A 20,535-nucleotide genomic window follows, 5' to 3' on the forward strand; every position below is an offset into this window, starting at 1 on the left:
TCTCTCGCTCCCTACCGCTATTTGTCTCTGATTTGCAGTAACTAGGGTTTTTGCTCCTGTCAAATGTGATACTGTTGAACGAGAGAATAGCTTGGAATTTAGAAGGCAATGTTGTCTGACTAAGGTTTCTTCTTCTTTTTAGTCACTTGCATAAGTCGATTCCAGCTATTCTCTTGAAAGATGCAACATCCACGTGATGGTGTCTGCGTATTATCATTTTAAATTTTTTTTTCCTCTGATAATATGCGTAAGTAGCATGAAAAATGGTTTTCTGATGATAAACTGTTTCTAGTAAATCTATGCATCGGAAAGTTTTAACATCCTAAGAGGGTTGTTGTGTCTTCGTGGCTGTGGATGTGATTATTCAAATTAATGTTCAGATTTGTTTTGTAAGTTTGGATGTGGTTGGATTAGGTGCAATGTGTTTAGCGATTAAACATGCCTTGAATTTGGAACAAGTAGAAATTTCTCTTCTTCCACCCTCTCCCAAGGAGAATTTTTCTGGAAATCCTTCTCTGTCAAAACTTTTTAGGGCCATCAAATGCTACCTAATAGAAAGAAACCTGAAACAGTGAACCCTACCTAGCTGCCTTTGTTCCAGACCAAGTTGGGCAGGAAAATTTAGCTTTCTGAAGCATGGGCACACACACACACACTGTCTCTCTTCTGTTTTGATGTATAGACCGATGGACATTATGGATGAGGTGATCCTTTTTGTAGCTACTGTTTGGCCTTACTTGCCTGTATTCTGAATTTTTTCTTTAAATTTTTTTTGAATAGTTATGTTCTGTGATGAGAATGATGCAACTTCTATCTTGATTTTTTGTCTTGTGTTATTAGTTTTATAATTTATGTTTTTGATGTGTGCGGTAACTTATAAGCAATCAGCTCCATTGTTCATTTAATGCTTGTGCTATAAAGACTCCATTATTCATTGCCCTGGCCTTTTTATGTAAACAATGAGTAACCATCCATCTATTAAGCACAGTTTCGCTTTTTTGGGATCAGATGTATGGATATGAAGTACATGGTTCATTTAGCAAAATCAGTCACATCTTATTGAATATGGGGCTAATAAGGGCTGAATTAGGCTATTCAAACAGTGTATTAAATAGTTTCAGGAGACTGTCTGCATACATTGGCGTCGAAAATTTTTCATATTTTTTGGTGATTGTCAAGGATGGAGACTGACCATCAAATGAACCAGACTAATGATAGGAACAAGTGTAATTATTATTGAAGTCACCAGGTAGTCACTTTACACTGACTATGGCTTCCTCTATTTGAGCACAGATAGCCTATAGAGTGACCAATCCATTGATATTTCTTAGCCTTACAGGCCATCTTAACAACAGCTAACTTGGGGCACTCTTTCTAATAGTGTGAGTGCTTCCTCTCATGTTTTTTTTTCATATATACATTGTCATATTTTTGGCAATAAATGATGGGGGCTATATAAGACATGAGCATTTTTTGTTAAAACTTGATCTCCAATGATCACTTTTTTGCTTGAACAAAAATAGATGTGGTAGTTTTGGAATTCTCTGCATGCTTACATTGCAAAGGATGAATGATATATGGGATTGCATCTATAAAAACATATTTCAGTAATCTGGTCATGAGGAATCTATCCACAAGGCTTAGAAGAAGCTATCTGCAAAGCTCATCTCTAAGTTTTCCCTTTTTAAAATTATTTACTTAAAAACAAGAATGTGTGTAAAAGTGCTACATTGGAGCATCTCATCTCAAGGAAAGCTAGTGCTTATAAGTCAATATAAGTACGTTGTCTTTAACCATTAGAATAATAAAGTTGCAGGTTCCTACTTGTCCCTAGCCTTGTCCTTTTTATTCCTACAGAGGAGTTCCTTTTTCTGGTTTAGTGACCTAGTTACTTGTTGTTGTCTTTTTTTTTTCACATTCTGTATTTTTACTTAAGAAGCTGTTTCACAAGGCTCATTTGAATTTATCCCTTGATCTTCATTTTGCATATCCTTAAAGAAGGATGTCTTATGGATTTTGGAGAGCATGGACTACAGTTACTTGAATGATTTTCCTAGTTATATAGAAGAACTATGATTTTGAGTTTTTCACATAATAAACATATTCTCAACACCCAGTTCTTTGCCCAATGAAGTTATCTTAGAATTGGAGAGACAACATAAATGAGGCCATGTCATTGTGCTCATGACTAACAATTACTCTTGTTTGATTTAAAAAGCAGAGTTTGCTTTCTTCAATTCTCGATGATGGTTAACTTTTTACCTCTGGAGCATTAAGTGTTCCTTCTCTAACAAGTTCTGTTGGTTCCACATACACAAAAAGAGAGAGGGCTTCTGATCTTTTGTAAGAGCAGGATGTTATTGATTTTCAAAGTTTCTTTGTACAAGGCCTTTAGAGCTTGAGTAATGCTAGCAATGCTGCTAACTACCATGCTGTTTGTTACCATTGATAATGAGAGAGACAATGAACTAATACAACTTGGTATTCTTAGTCCAAGTTCTAGTGTATATATATTCCCTTTAATGGAATTTATTTTGAACTGATGTGCTTTTCAATTCTATTGTTTTGGTTGCATTTTCATGGCTCTGCTTATCTGAACATGTTCTATTGTCTTTTCTCCTCATTTTGTTTATTCTACAATATGCCTCTAGATAACCTAGTCTAATGACTTGTTAGGCCATCGATCGTTGAATCTCTTTAACTTTGGAGCATGCAAAGAAAAACATAATGAATATAATGTTATCCTTCTCTCCTCTTTCAGTATTTGTCATGTGTTTCTTGTACACAATATGTGAAGAGTGATGTTTAGCTTTGGCTTGTTATATTGTTGTTGTACATTTGTTTATTCGCACATTAAGTCAATTTTTTAAACTTATTTCATGTAACAAAATCGCTTGATCTTTTTGTATTTCTATTTGTTAAAATTAGATGAATAGTCACCATGACAAACTATAGTGAGATGAAGACCAAGTGCAGTTTTTATTTGACATGATGTTAGAGCAAGCTAAGATTCCTAAAATGCGAACATTAGGTGGGCTAAAAGAAACAACTATGTAGGTGGTTGAACAAAAATTGATGGAAGGTATGGACCAATGTTTTCATTAGAGAAAATTTGAAACAAGTTGAAAAAAGCAAAACCTGACCTGTAAGTGATAAAAGAGATGTTCATTGCTTTAGGATTTGGGTGGGACCCAGATAAAAAAAAATTATACAAGCAGATGATTATGTGTGGAAAAATTATATATAAAAGTACCCAAATAAAATATATATATATATATAAATTGCTAGCAATATAGAAGTATTATGAGCATGCAATAGAAATTTGAGGATCTTCCACTTCATTGGGTGGCAGTAGGAGTGATGTAGATAGCAGGGCACTAGATGATGTACAAATAAATGTGGATGAACAAGATGAGAATGATCTTCTGTTACGTACTTCACCAATGGATAGCATTGCTCTTACTCAGGGAGAAACCTTTAACAGCACGAGGGGAAACAAAAGAGCGAAAACCTTTACAACCATGAATGATGATTCTTTTGAAATCATTGGTGAGTACATGCAACAACTTGTGGAAACCCAACTTGCAACTATTTTGCAGAAGAGTGGAGCAATTTTAAGCAATATGCATGCAAAAGGAGAAATAGATAAGCATTTGTTTTTTAGATCAATTGATTTTCAATTTTGATGAAGCAAATGTTTTTCTTATGATGTCATGTGAGTTGTAGATTAGTTGGTTGCACATGCAGATTGGTTATGGTTTGCAATTGGGTATCTTTATGGAGGTTTGTAATTATGCATTACTTTTGATGTGTGTAACTGTTTGTAATTTATGATATATTCTAGTTGTTTGTAATAGTATATTTTTTATGTTTTAAAATGTTTATAATTTGCAATATATTATGAATAGTTATGAATTCATGCTTGCAATTGTTTTTAGATGAACTTTAAAAAGAAATAGGGAAATATATACATACATACATACATACATACATACATACATACATATATATATATATATATATATATATATATATATATATATATATATAGATATATATATATATATAATTTGTAGGAGAAGACATTTAACTTGAAGATGGAAATAAAAGATTCTAGAGAAAGAAAATAGAACACATATATACGCATTCATGTGTATATAAAAATTTGTAAAATAAAATGTGAAAACATAGAGAGAGAAGGATAAAGAACATTATCATGTGTACATATACGTATATAACATGTATATACGTATGTGTCTTCATGAGATTAAAAATCAATAAATGACTTAAAATATCCGACTTCAATTTTTTTTTTATGTAGGTCATAAAGCCTAAGCTAAGTCTCCAAGGCTGCATTAGAGCAGGTACTTGCTTTCAAAAATCTTTTGAAAACATAATTCTTATATTTTTATAGGTGAACATAAAGTATTGTTATTTTGTTTATTACAAGAATATATATTTCTTGTACCAATGGGTATGGAAGAAAATCAAACATTCATGAAGGCAACATAAGAAAACACTTATTGGGGTCCCCAGTCGGATGATTAAGAAAGAAACTAAACGTGAGAATGACATGAAAATGCATTTTAACATGTACATATTCATGAATGGCTTTCTCGGGTTGGACAAATTTCAACCTCAAAGATCAACATAAGAATGAATAAATATCAACCCAAACACTCATTCTCACCGTTATTCATATATATGAGAAAAGTCAATTAACTATGCATGAACAATATCTCCAAGCAAAGCAACATTTAAGAGAAGAGAGAAACATGTTTCTCTCCTAAAATGAAACCATATTTCACCTTCTCACGCTCCCAGTGCACTCAAGAATAGCTCTTGACTCCGAAGAAGAGATTTAAGAGCTACCACACATGGCCATTGGGACATGAAGAAGGGGGAAATAAAATGAGAACTACATACCTCTAGTATCTTTGTATGCTCTCTTGAAGAGTTGAAACTTGAAGAAGAAGAGAAATGGTGAAGAAGAATAAAATCTTTAAATGAAGAATCATTATAAATTCCTCCACATTTTGGTATAGAGAGTTTTAGGGTGCGCAATCGCGTCGTGCGAGATCACGCAGCGTGCGATCTCGCACGGTGCGCGATTTTGCGTGGCGCACGGTCGCACAATCATGAGTGGCGTGCAGTCTCACGCACGGCACGCGAATGCTTTTCTCATTTTTAAAAAAAGAAATGAAATAAATATTAAATATAATAAAATAAAGTAAAATAAGATAAAATGGACAAACAAATAAACAAAAGGGGCTGTTTTTTGCATAAAACCATTTTTTTCTTGTTTAAATTGTGTATAAAATTATTTTTTGTCACAAACAGGTGGTTGACTCTATTTTTGAGTGACTCTAGGCTCGTTTTAAATCTGAATTGTGTTCAATTGGTTGTCGACACATTCTAGCCCGCGACTTAGGCTTAGAAACACATTTTGGCATGAGAACAAAACATAAAACAAAGGTAAGGTCTGTGCACGCGCGCACGATGCTCATAAATTCAAATTTTGTTGTTTTGCTTTCGGCTTTGAATTTTTATTTTGAAATTCTTGATTTGGATCTAAACTTGGGTTTTGGATCTAATTCGGATTCAAGAATTGGATTTTGGGTTTGAATCTTGCGTCTAAAGTTGGGTTTGAATTTGAATTTTGTGTTGGGTTTTAGACAAGGGTTTAGAAATTCATTTGGATCAACTAGTCGCAAATTTATTTTGGGTCTAAGATTGGGCTTAAGGCCCAGGAATTAAATCTAGATGACATAATTGAGATTTGAGTGAAAATAAAATGCACCCTCGCTTTTGAAAAAATTTGGGGTGATAACAGATGTCCCTCTTTGTTACTAAGCCGACATATGCCATGCTTAGTGGGAAAGATAAGCACCCCAAATTTTGATTAATGAAAATTTTGGCTAAAAAGATTAAAGGGCTGGAACTGCATTTCAGGTTTAACCTGTTACCTGAATGGGTTGTTTGAGTGAATGGGTTGTTCGAGTTTATGTTGCATGTTTAATCCCCTTGCCTGCATATGAGTTTGTCGAAATTGAATTCAGGTTTAACCCCTGTGAATGGGTAGCCTTGGCTTGTATTGCAGGTTTAACCTCTTACCTGCATGGGTTGCTTTAGCTTGCATTGCATGTTTAACCCCTTACCTGTGTGGATTGCTCTTGTGTCCATAATTTCAAATTTTACTATTTTCCTGAATGGGTTGATTGATAACAAGTGGCAATGCTGGAGAGAACCCTCATCACCTCGAATACCTTTGTTGAAGCTGGGAATGAGACCCTATTGCTCCTTCATTGGTTGTAACAAGAAAACTTCCTATCACCTTGAGTGCCTTTTGGTAAAATTTTTGTTTTCACCGAAGGCTGGATTTTGGACTTGTTTGGTAAAATTCTCCAAACTAGTGCTTAGGTTGAGCTTGCTTTGAAAAGCCCTTGGCCAAACGTTCAAGTTATGCCTTGTTAGTGACATGGTTGAGCTAGCTTTATATTGACCCAAACCTAGAGCCCGGATTGCGCTTGATCAAATCTTTAGCTTAGCAGTTGAGTTGATTTGATTGGGATATGACCCTTTTCTTGATGGACGAGGATGATTTTGTAAAAGAAAAATATATGTTGCAAAATCAATTTAGAAAATGCCTCAAATTTAAAAAAAGAAAATGCCCCATTGTTGGCGATTGCCACGATTGATAAGAGATAGGATATGATATAAAATAGAATGTGCCATGTATAGGGTAAAAGATAGATGGTTGATGTCTTGGGTTGGGACTGAGGCAAAAAAAATAATGAAAAATGCCCCGATAAAAGAAGACATGGACAAAATTAGATAAAGAAAATTGATATATTTTTTGCTAATATGAAAATGAGAATGAAAGGTGATAACATGTGTATGAACTCAAATATAAACTAATTTTTGATTTGTATTTAACGACAAGCAATTGGGACAAAACTTTTAGAAAAGAAATTTGTTGTATGAATATGATTGGTAAATAGTGATCCTCATAGTGAGATATCAAGTTGATAATATTTCAAGATAATATAAGAAAACTGAGAAAATTATGAGCAATCTATTGGTTGTGAAGAATCTTAATTTTGAAATGATTAAATCTCAAGCAGAGTATAAACATATGAGGTTTGATTCACATATATCCAATATGGGTAAATGAATATGTTAAAATCACAGGTCTGACGATCGAAAATCGAGTATACTAGAATAAAGCAAAGGTCGGTAATCAACTTGGAATAAATGATGACCCAATAAAATTATGAAAGTTGTAAAATAGGAAGAAAGGTGTGCCATAGGCATTAAAGCTAGAAAATTATTTGGCTAAATATAAATGAGGAAAAAAATGTTTGACCTGAGTCAAGCAAAGTTAGTGATTAAGCCAATAGATGGATAGCATGTTCAATAATGGAAAATTAGACAAGTGAATAAATGAGAGATTGACAATGTTTGATAAATATAGATTTGGAAGCAATTCTAAAAAAAAAAAGACTTGCCAACAAACAATTGATGACCCAATAAAATTATGGAAGTAGTAAAATGTGAAGAACTGTGCATTATGGGTATTGAAGCTAGAAAATTATTTGGCTGAGTCGAGCAAAATTAGTAATTGAGCCAATAGGTGGCTATGACATTCAATAATAGAACATTTAACAAATGAATAAATGAGGTATTGACAAAATATGATAAAATATAGATTTTGAAGTAATTCTAAAAAAAATGGACTTGCCGAATGATAGAATTTGAAAAATCAATGTCACTTAGATAGTAGGGTTAAAACATGATTTTATGACGTGGTCATGTTAAAAACTACATAGAGATGATCAAAACAGACAATAATTTAAGTGAGGAAGATGGAATATAAAATTGACCAAAGATTGTATGGAAGACGCACATGCAATCATCATACAATGATAAACATCTAGCATTTTCGAAAGTCACCTACATTTATCATGCGTATATTTGAAAAAGGAGTATAGGACCCTAATTGAGTTTGGTTTGATCAATCATGATTATTCAATATAAGATATGCCAATATATCTTAGTCAAGAGGCTTAGTACGAGCATAGATTCTTCCATTAGGCAACTAAGAGTAAGGTTTACATACTTTTTCTGGGACACTCGCCGATATACCACCAGTTACCACTCATGGTACTAACGAGAGGGCTTTCCCACCCAAGGTGTGGTCCAGTTGTAAGACTTAGTCTTGTGCTACCACCTAAAACCAAGCCTGACATCATCTTAAAAAATATCTGCATTCTGGTGCTTCTTTGTTAAACTATCTTAGATGAATTTTAAGCTTATTGCATGTCCCTGGGCATCTACATTTTCTTTTATTAGCTGGGAATATTTTATTTTATTAGTATCAGAGAGTGACCTCAGCAAGCATACAAAATCGGTTGTCTGTAATGCAATGTTTCCTAAGATGGTGATTAAAATAAGTAGAAGAGCAAACATTGTTTCCAATCAAGCCTTAAATTAAGGAGGGTTGTATTTGATCATAAATCTAAGTAAACATTATTGATCCTCCTCAATTAGTCTTATATGTAAGAAAGTGTTCGCACCCCACTCCTTTTTTTCAAGGAGGTCGAAATGCGAGTCAGCAAAATTCTTTTAAAATTAGGGTTTTGAGAAAATTTTCAAGAGAAAGGGATCCGCTCGTCGGTACGAGGTCCAACCATTCCTGCCGCCATTAACAGGGGTAATTAGACCAAGGACTAAGGATCATTTGGATCATATACGAGTTATTGATGTAAGTCCTATATGCTTATGCATTGAGGTTTTGGATTCAAGAACCGAAATTCATTTTTTTAAATAAATGAATTTGAATATTGTGGGTTTTCAAGTTGGTTTAAAAACCTTTGTTTTGGTGTTATTTGAAACACATAATTCTTGAGGATTTTTGAAGATTTGGAATTGAGTTCTTTGTTGTGAACTCTAGATGATGATGATCATCTTATGATAAAAATTGATTTTGAATTCTTTTGTCAAATCATGTGATTTGTAGAATTCATTCTTTTGAAAGAACATAGGTTCCAAATTGTTAGAAAACATGTTGTTTTTCAAATGCACTTTGGCCAAAAGATTATGAATGCATTGCTTGTGTTTTCTTTTGAAGTTAAGTGAGGTTTACAAATTCTCATTGCAATATGACTTGGTCACTTTTTGCAACTTAAATTTGAATCACTTAATTCCTTGAGAATGTGCATGTGGTGCCATTGATTTTGAGTGAAAGTGAATGCATGGAACGAGAATGGAAACTATATGGAACATTCATTCTTCTCTCTCTCATAATCCCTCAAGATTCATTCATATGAAACATACATTCTTCACTCCCTCATAATCTCTCAAAGTCCGTATTGCACGTCATACAATCTATGCATGAAGATTGATTAAAATGTAGGACTTTCTCTATATGTGCTTATTATATGATTAAGCACATGAATTAGAGATGTAGTCCATAAGCTTGAGGCTTGACATAAAATTATCAAAATGGTGAAAATATATAAATGATGTCAAGTTAAATCTTTGAAATGGATGGGAGACGTGGAGGACATCCACTTTTGTCTCAAAATAGCTAAAAATCAGACATTGTGTTGATTTAAATAGCTGAAAATTGTCGACATTGATTCCAATAAATATGTTGTTTCTTAGATGGAAATGACAAGTCTTTCAAATAGATTCAAATTCCAGATTTGATAGTAATGAAATCGTCAACTCTTTTGGATGATTATAGGATAGTTGGTATTTCAAATATGTAAACTTTGACATTTTTAAACCAATTCCTATGAAACATGATCTGATTTCAACAACATACATACATCTTACGTATGGATTTGCTGAAATTAAGTAAAAATGAAATGAAAATGATTCATAGTCTTGCACTAGGAAAATCAATAAAAATGGCCCATTTCCTTAAAAACCGGTTTGAAAACATGTTCCAACCTGATTTTAAGGGAGGAATGTAATTTTTGACAAGAAATCGGATACATATATGTACATATATAACAATGTATACATATATGTACCTTACTTTTCAAAATGAAATTTTATCAAGGGACCGCATGACTCATGAATCATGATGATTCATGGCTGGGTTCTTTTATGTAGGAAGATTGAAAACTTGTTTCAAATCTTCCCTACTACCCTTGATTAATTAAATTGAAAGACATGAATCAAAATGACTTTGAATAAGAAAGAAAATAAAACAATACTCAAGCTTATTCGTCATCATTTCGCCATGCAATGGTGGATCACATTCATAAAAACGTATCCATCCCTTATAGGCATTTTCATCATATACGTGATGTAGCAAAATCACTCTCTCACCGTAGGATTCTTTCATAGTAGGGAGTTCAAAATGGTATTAAGTTGATTCCTTTAAAAGGGACGTGGCCTTGGGGCCCATTTCAAAATTTGATACTTAGGTTCATATTTAAGAAAAACCGACATATGCATGCATTATGCATTAACATGTACATTGAAGCGTAGGTTTCCCTTAGCTGGACATCATTCCCAGCCGTAAGCAAATGAAAATAAACCCTCCCACGAATTGCTGGAATTAAAATAAATCAACAATAAGCTAAAGTAGAAGAGAAGTGATTTAAGATCACCTACCTTGCGGTCGGTCTTGATGTTTGTCCTTCGTCTTCACTGGTTTTCTAACTCAAGCAATCCTAAGCAAGAATCCAACCGTGGATTCAAGCTTAGCAAAGCTAGAATAAGAAATAGCTTGCTTGCTGGAATTTGGAGTGGTAAAAAGGGCTTCTCACCACGAAAATCCTAAGTAAGGGTTCACTTAAGCACCCTAACTTAGCAAAATCAATGGGGAGAATAGAAGAAAGTGAAGAAGAGAATGGGAGAAAAAGGGGAAGGGGGCTTGGACGAACCTCTTCTCTCTTCCTTGGCTTCTCCCTCCTAGCTCCTTGGCTGCAGCAATTTGATAGAATGCTTCAAAATTTCGTCCTCCCCCTTGGTGGCCAAGGGGAGGTTTATATAGAGGAGGAGGTGGGTTCAACCACCTTCTTAACTCACCTTGGGAACTTGCTTAAGACCTTGGGGACTTGTAAAATGAGTTAAATAGACTTTAAAGGCTCTAATTGACCATTTCTCAGCCCATTTTCACGAGCTAGGTGGGCTGGGCTAGGTTTGGTCAACATGGGTTCAGACCTAGGTGACCATTTTGACCAAAATTTTGGACGAAAATGCCCTTGCACAGGGTTTTGCCCTTATTTTGTACTATTTATTTATTTTTTGTTTGAAATCGAGCTTATAAGGTTAAAACCTAGTTACTAAGCTCCAAATGCCATTGAATTATGATAATTAAATTTAAATTTTAATAAAATTTAAAAATTTTATCAAATTTGGTTAGAAAAGGGTATTTTCGTCCAAAACTTGATTGAAAATGGATTTCAACTGAATCAAACTTTCACTTGAGAAATTCAATTTAAATTTGGTATTTGATTCATGCATTTGACAAATTCAAATGTTTATTTGCCTTTCATAAACCATTTTATGCTTTTTAATCTTAAGTTGACCGCAGAAGGGCAAAATTGTCCAAATTGATCAATTTCGACCAATTGACCAATGTCAAAGCTTATTTGCAAGTAGTTTGACTTTATTTGAGGTAATTTGATAAATTTTGGTCAAGAAAGCTCTTAATTGAGCTAAATTATACTTTGACTGAGTTTAGTCAAAGTGGGTGTGGTTCGGTCAAAGTCTATTTTCGTCCATTAATTGGATCATGAGACAGACTTACGTTTTGACTGTGTTGAGCCCATGGTGACCGAACCTAGCTAGAATTGGCACCACATTTGAGTGCACCCGGGTCAAACCTACTTGGATTAAGTAGGTTAGGTGAGTTTGACCAGTCTAGTAATTGCTTCCTTGAAAATGATTTTTTTCTTTAAGGAGGACCTGGTTAAAGAAGAGAGAGAGACATAAATGTCTCTCTTTTCCTAGGTTTCTCCTTTATTTCTTCTTGAAAATGACTTTTCTTCAATTAATTTGAGAGAAAATATTTATTTATTATTTTTTTGACATGGAGGGGGCATGGCCCCTGGGGGGGCTCTTGACCACACGGGCTAGGTGGGGCCCACACGTGGGTCCCACGTAGCATTTTAGACTGAATTAGATCCAATTCTTGGATCTAAGTCAAAATTTGCATTTTGCAATTGGATTTGGATTTCAAATGACATTTGCAATTGAATTTGGACTCGTAATCCTGCATTGGGATTCGTGTATCGGGTTAAATTCACGATTTGAATCTAATTGTTCTTTAGATTCGAAATTGGCTTTGAAATTGCAAATTTTCACAATTCTTTTGTGAAATTTTCACATTGCTTCAATTTTGATGTGGAAAAATTTGGGGTGTTAACAGAAAGCAAACACAATCACCAAGAAATGTAATGAAATGCAGATGAGGTCAAGGCCAAAGAAGGGAACATGCTTTCTCATTGGCAATATGTACGTTGTTCAAGTTTGTAGAAATGTATCAATGATAATTATAGCCAAACAATGACGAGTCTCATCACGGTCGCCATTCTTCGAAAAATTTTTGGTTTTTAGAGTGCTCCAGAAAAAATAAAGTTTTATATCAAAAATAAAGATAAAGGGAGTCACCCGTCAATACGAGGATCGACCATTCCCGGCCCCTTTACTGGGGGTAATTAATCCAAGGGCTATGCTTATTCTTGATGCATTTTGTGTCGGCTTAAACATCTTTTTTATTTTAAATGTGGTGTGGTGTTCAAGAAGTGTTGAAATTTTGATGTTTCAAACTTTTGAAAACGTTCTTGAAGAATCACTTGGGAGTGTAAAACATTTTGATTTAAAAAAATCTTGAATTGAGAAATCTTTACAAATACCATTTGAAAATATTGGAAAATCATTTTTGAAGTGGATTTGGTGTTCTCTTAAGATTTTAAGTAGGTTTGAAGTTTTGCTCTAATTTGGTTACTACCTAGTTAGAGTTTCATCTCATCTTGCTTAAGTTCATTTGAAAAGGTGCTTGTAATCATAAGTGATGTTGAGTGAGTGTGAATACATGAATACATTGATCATTTATGATTAGAAGATCATAATTCATTCATACCATAACATTTATCTAAAAGCATTCTTACCATCACATACATCTAAACTTGTCATTTTTAATTATAAGATTGTCATAAATATTGTTATGGAAAGAGAAAAGTTTTTGAAAATAGAGTTGAGTTGTAGACCATGAAGCATGATTCTAATATTGGGTCATTACTTGATTTTTGGTCTTGGTGAAGTCGACAAATAGGAAGTTAAAACCTTAGATCTTCGGAGAAAAATATCCAAAATAATAAAAAAGATGAAATACTCCCATAGAAAGAAAGAGAAAGAAAAAGATTTTAAAGATCACTAAATGAAAGATTTTTAAAAGAGGAGGAGATACATATCTTTATATGTATTTTATATACATATATACGTACAAGTATATATATATATATATACATATGTATGTGAAAACTTTTGAAAATAAAGTATTAACTTAAATAGAGATGAAAAACAAGTTCTTAAAAAGGAGAGAGAGAAAGAGATGCACATATACGTGCACATATACGTGTACATACTAACAAGAGATGCACATATAGTTGGGTCAAGAAAGCTCTTAATTGAGCTAAATTGTACTTTGACTGAGTTTAGTCAAAGTGGGTTTGGTTCGGTCAAAGTCTATTTTCGTCCATTAATTGGATCATGAGACAGACTTACGTTTTGACTGTGTTGAGCCCATGGTGACCGAACCTAGCTAGAATTGGCACCACATTTGAGTGCACCCGAGTCAAACCTACTTGGATTAAGTAGGTTAGGTGAGTTTGACCAGTCTAGTAATTGCTTCCTTGAAAATGATTTTTTTCTTTAAGGAGGACCTGGTTAAAGAAGAGAGAGAGACATTAATGTCTCTCTTCTTGAAAATGACTTTTCTTCAATTAATTTGAGAGAAAATATTTATTTGTTATTTTTTTGACATGGAGGGGGCATGGCCCGTGGGGGGCTCTTGACCACACGGGCTAGGTGGGGCCCACACGTGGGTCCCACGTAGCATTTTAGACTGAATTAGATCCAATTCTTGGATCTAAGTCAAAATTTGCGTTTTGCAATTGAATTTGGACTCGTAATCCTGCATTGGGATTCGTGTATCGGGTTAAATTCACGATTTGAATCTAATTGTTCTTTAGATTCGAAATTGGCTTTGAAATTGCAAATTTTCACAATTCTTTTGTGAAATTTTCACATTGCTTCAATTTTGATGTGGAAAAATTTGGGGTGTTAACAGATGCCCCTCTTTGCTGTTAAGCAAATTGAATAATTTGCTTAATAGCAAAGATTCACGCACCAAATTTTTGCAAATCGTTTGGAAAATCCATTTTTCAAATGATGTTGAACCATCCTCGCTCGAGGGAAAATGCTAGGCATAGACCTGAAATAAGAAGATTTTTCTCCATCTCATTGGAGACTTTGTAGAGGAATTAATGTTGGTTGAAAAATTTTGTAATTGTGAAAGTTTTTGCATTTGATGCTTGGAGAAATTTGCCCTCGATGCCTTCTAAACCATTGGCAAGTGCTTTTTCTCTCCTTTTACTTAGTTTTTCACATACTCGCTTTTGCTTTTGAATTTTGATTTTCTTTTTGAGCCACCCTTCACTCTTGGGAGAAATTCCTCACCACCCCAAAAGCTACTACGGAGTTCCACCGCTTTGGCGGTTTTGTGTAGTTTGCTTTGTGTAATATCAAGTCTATCGGGCTTTCTTCTGAACCCTTGTAACAAGCTTTGGGCCGGTAACTCCTAGACCAGTTGGCCTCAGGGTACCAAATGTAAAACACTCCCCGGGCTTACTTGCTCGAATTCAGAAGGCTTTAGGAGACTTAATATAAGCAAAATGTTCATGGATTGCTTTTTAGCTTCACGGCGTAAGCATAGGTCATATGCCCACCCGCGCCTGCTGAGCTTTGAACCAGAGGAACAACTACACTCACCCCGAGCTCATTCTCAACTCATTTCGCTTGATAGCTTTTTCTAGCATCTTGCCAAGGTCTTTTAGGTGACAAGACTTTTTCTTATGGCATCTCATGCTAGACCTTTACAAATGCCGATTGTCGGGACCAACATTAATTACTATACATTAGTCCCTCAATCCCTCAATGTCTGAAATTTCTTGCCTATTTCAAGAGGATGCCCTTGCAATTGTCCTCAAGACATGGGTTGAGTTTGAAAATTTTGATGCATTTTTGAAACTTTTCCCTAAGGGATACCATGCCCCTTAGGTGGTTTGAAAATTGTTACAAACGTGCTTATCAAAGCACAACTATTTTGAATTTTTTTTTTTTTGAATTGCAAATTCAAGTATAGAATTTTTTGAGATGCAAAGCATTAATTGGATCGGGGATTTCAACCCCATCGGCATCAATCAGTCGATAAGAATTGTGAGGTAGAACCTCTTTGACAACATATGGTCCTTCCCAGTTCGGCGCCCATTTTCCTTTGGGTCTACTCCTGAGTGGAACTATGGATCTTAAAACAAGATCATTTACCTGAAATTTTCTTTCAATGACTGATTTGGCATAATGTCGGGCGACTCTCTTACGATAGACTTCGGCATGCTCTGCCGCTTGTAGTCTTTTCTCGTCTAAGAGGTCTAATTGAGCAAGTCTCTTTTTTTGATATTTGCTAATTGGGAGTTCAATGAGAGCAACAAATTTCATTGCTGGTTTTTGGACATGTAATGGAAGGACAATTTCCGTTCCATATACTAATTCTGCTGGTGTAGCATTGGTGGGTGTCCGAATTGTGGTTCGATACGCCCAAAGTGCATTGTGCATTTTCTCGTGCCAATCTCGGCCTGTTTCAACTGTCCTCTCTAAGACACGAATCAAAATCTTGTTGGTTGCTTCTGCCTGACCATTACCTTGAGGGTAATATGGGGCAGAAAAGTGATGTTGTATTTTGTGTTTGTGACAAAGATTGCACATTTTCTCATTTTTGAAATGAGTACCGTTATCAGAAACGATATCATGAGGGATGCCAAATCTACACAAAAGATTTTTATGAATGAAGGACACTACGTGTTGTCCTTCGACTGTTTTTAAAGTGATCGCTTCCACCCATTTGGTGAAGTAATCTGTAGCTGCAAGAAAATACCTGTGTCCATTTGAGGCAGGTGGATTGATTGGACCGACTACGTCGAAGGCCCACATGGAGAATGGCCATGGTGAGCTGACCGAATGAAGGTACGCTGCTGGAGCATGAATTGATGGTGCATGCAACTGACATTTGATGCATTTCTTGACAAATTGGTGACAGTCTCTTTGCATTGTGGGCCAATAGTACCCTGCTCTGACTATCTGCTTCACGAGGGTCTGATACCCTACATGTCCCCCACAAATTCCTTCATGGGCTTCTTGAATGACTTCTAGTGCCTCATTTGCATCGAGACATCTAGCATATTCCGTGCTGAATCCTCTTCTGTATAGGATGTCGGCTAGAATGAAATATCTTGAAGACATGTGTCTCAAAACACTTTGCTCTTTTCGAGACATTTCTGGTGGAAGTGTTCCAGTTTGGAGAAAATCCTTGATGTTCTGATACCATGGTGTTTCTCTACTTTCTGCTTGCAACACCTATTCTGGTATGACAAAAGATGGTTGTTCGAGTCTTCCAACTTCAAAAGATCTGATAGATTCTCCAGGTTTGAAGGCAATGGTAGAGCCTAAACTGGCTAAACCGTCTGCTATTGGGTTAAATTCTCTTTTGACATGTAAGAGTTGACATTCCTCGAACTGTCTTAAAAGGGAAGCTGCTAACTCTTGATATGGGATCAATTTTTGATCTTTGACTTGCCAATCTCCATTGACCTGACTGACAGCTAAGAGAGAATCTCCAAAAATGCGAACTCTCTGCACTTTAAATTTGAGCAACATTTTGAGTCCTTGGATTAGGGCCTCGTACTCTGCCATATTATGCGTGCAGGAAAAATTCAATTTGAGAGAGTAAGGAATCATTTCCCTTTCTGGTGTAATGAAAAGTATCCCAATGCCTGCCCCAGCTGTGCTCTTAGATCCATCAAAGTACATCTCCAAATCGGCTCTGGTTCAGTTGCTAGGATTTGCTCATCTGGAAAATCATCATTTGTTCTAATTTCTTCATATAGAGGAAAATCTGCCAATTGGTCTGCAATGGCTTGCCCCTTGATTGATTTTTGTGACACATATTCCAAATCATATTGCATCAGCAAAACCTGCTACTTTGCTATCATTCCATTCAGAAATGGCTGTTCGAGGATATATTTGAGTGGATTAAGTTTGGATAAAATTTTAACTTCACAAGCCAATAAATAATGCCTTCATTTTGACACATCCACACCAAGGCTAAGCAAGTTTTTCCATGTGCGAGTAGTTCTTTTCATACTGCACAAATGTCTTACTTATGTAATAAATGACATGTTCTATTCGACATCCTTCTTCATATTGAGCCATAAATCCACCACAGGCTGAATCGTTAACTGTGATGTAAAGGAGTAGAGGTTCCCCTAAAATTGGAGGTTTTAAAATTGGTGGGCAAAGAAGATACTTCTTGATCTTTTCGAATGAGGCTTGACATTCATGCCCCCATTCAAATTTGACTCCTTTCCGTAGTAAATGGTTGAAGGGTTCGCACCTCATGGCGAGATTAGATATAAACCTTCTGATTGACTGAATTCTGCCTTGCAAGCTGCGTATCTCCTTAAGATTTGTTGGGGGTGACATTTCGATGATCGCCTTTGCTTTGGAAGGATCCATCTCGATTCCCTTTTGGCTGACCATAAATCCCAAAAGCTTACCGGATTCCACACCAAATACACATTTTTGTGGATTCAATCTAAGTTTGTATTGTAAGAGTCTATCAAAAACTTGAGAGAGAATGTTGATGTGATTCTCCCTTGTTTTTGACTTAATTAGTAGATCATCTACATATGCATCCATGATTTGATGCATTTGGTCATGAAAATAGCTGCCATAACCCTTTGATATGTTGCCCCAGCGTTCTTCAAACCAAATGGCATTACTCTATAGCAGAAGGTACCCCATGAGGTTGTAAATGATGTTTTGGCTTGATCTTGAGCTGCCAACTTAATTTGGTTATAACCAGAATATCCATCCATAAAGGAGAACATAGCGTGACCTGCGGTACTGTCTACCAACAAGTCAATGTTTGGAAGTGGGTAGTCATCCTTTGGTGTAGCCTTATTCAAATCTCTGAAATCGATGCAGAGCCGAATTTTGCCATTTTTCTTTGGGACTACCACAATGTTTGCTAACCATTCAGGATAGTCGATTGTTCGGATGAACCCTGCCTTTAGTAGGTCTTCCAGGCCTTCCTTAACTTGCCCCTCAAGACGAGGGTCTAGTTTCCTCAACTTTTGTTTGATTGGCTTGCATTCTGGTTTCAATGGTAGTCGATGCTCGACTAATTTTGTATCAAGTCCTGGCATGTCCTCATAAGTCCACGCAAAGGCTTCTTGATGCTTTTTGAGGAAGTCTATCAACTCTTTTCTTTCTTCTGTTGAGAGACTTGTTCCAATTTGCAAAATCTTTGGACTCCCTTCCGTGCCAATGTTAATTTCCTCAATCGGATCATTAATCAGAGGTGACGGTTGATCTTGCCTTCTCATTTGGATGAACTCTGGACATTCGGCCTCAGTGAGTTCTGGATTTATCTCCTTAAAAGCTTTTGATGTTTGATCCTCAAATGTCATCCTAAAGATTGTAAAGAAGTTAGATGAAATTTGAGACATTATATATGGAAGTAATTTGCATTTGTCATTGTATTTTTTTTTTAAGGTATTACAAAATGAAGACACTTGGTCTATTTGAGTACAATGACGACAAAATGACAAAATGATGGCGGATTTGTTGATTCAAATTGATGGTGAACATCCGCCTATGGTATTGCTCTTGACGAAAGGTACTGGTTTGAATTCTTCCTCAACATCCACTTTTTCATAGCTTTGGCACCCCAAGGCTTGAGTGCCTCGTTGTCCTGTCAAGGTAACTGGTTCCAAGATTCCATTTTCATGTTTGCCAAGGCCAGTAAATGGCTGGTAGCCATGGCGTATGAGTAAATCCAATCCTTTCTCATTCTGGCAGAATTTCTTGAACAATGGATGACTTTTGTAACTTGTTTCAAGTTTGGTACCCTTTTTCACCCATACCTGTTTCTTTGGTTTCTGAATGGCCAATCTGCTAAGACTTTGAGATATTTCTTCCTCTTTGCAGACTCGAATACTGGGTACCTCAATTGTATATGTTGGTACCGGAATCATTGGGTGTACAAGTCGGCTTTCCCTATCCTCTGCATAGATGGTTATAGAATTCCCGTTGTGAGTCCATTTGACACACTGATGTAGAGTGGAGGGAACTGCATTGGTAGCATGGATCCATGGCCTGCCAAGCAACAAGTTGAAGGAGGGTTCTATATCCACCACATGAAATAAAACCCGATGATACGTCTCAGAAATATTCAAATCCAAACATATGCATCCTAGGCATGGTTGTCCTGTCCCGTCATATCCATGGATGAAAATTGTGGATGGAGTATAGTCGGTCTGTCTTATGCCCAACTCACGAGCTGTTTGTTGTGGACAGATGTTCAGGCTTGCTCCACCATCAATTAAAACGTGGGAGACTCTAGTGCCCCTTGTCTCTATCACTATGTGCAAGGCGTCATTGTGCGATGCACCTCCAGTTGGCAGATCTTTATCAGAGAATATGATTGGACTATTTTCACATAGTTCAAAAGCCCATTCATTCCCCCTGTTAGGGCTAAACCTTCCTTCTTGACTTCAGGTAAGGGGTCCAATTCATTGAAAATGGATTCCAATGGTTCAGGGTCGCACACTTGTGACTTCCGATCAATCTCTGTCAGATGGTCTTGTTTAACCAGTCCAGTTTGTGCATTGATGGATCCTTTATCATGTTTGAAAAGCAATCCAAAGAAATCCAGGGACGCTGTATCCCTTTTGTTTGTCACCATAATTTGACGACCTGTTGAAAATCTGACCATCGAAACTATTCCTTTGCCATGTTTAGGAAAAAGATTCTTGAGAATGTCCGGCTGTTCACTGACCTCTTTGATTATTTCTTTGTCAACTGCATCTTGCACAATATTTTTAAGTACAAGGCAGTCTTCTGTATCATGTCCTGGAGCGCGATGAAATTTGCAGAATTGCTCTTTGTTTTTCCCCATCATTGGTGGGGGGTTGGAGACTTTTGGGAGGAACAGAGTACCTCTTTCGATTAGCATATGCATGACCTCTTCATAACTTGTTGTAATGGGGTGAATTTTCTATCGTACCCCCATCCAGGATGTTTGTTTTTGGTGCCACTACTACTGCCACTAGCTCTGTCCATTACCCCTTTATTCTTGGGATATTCGGACTTTTCTTTCTTGAAGGCTGCAGTGTTGGCTACGATGTTGGCTGGAGCATTCTGACTTCTGCTATTCTTCTTTGTATCTTCCCT

Source organism: Nymphaea colorata, chromosome 2 (genome assembly GCF_008831285.2).
Source record: "Nymphaea colorata isolate Beijing-Zhang1983 chromosome 2, ASM883128v2, whole genome shotgun sequence".
Classification (NCBI taxonomy): Eukaryota; Viridiplantae; Streptophyta; class Magnoliopsida; order Nymphaeales; family Nymphaeaceae; genus Nymphaea; species Nymphaea colorata.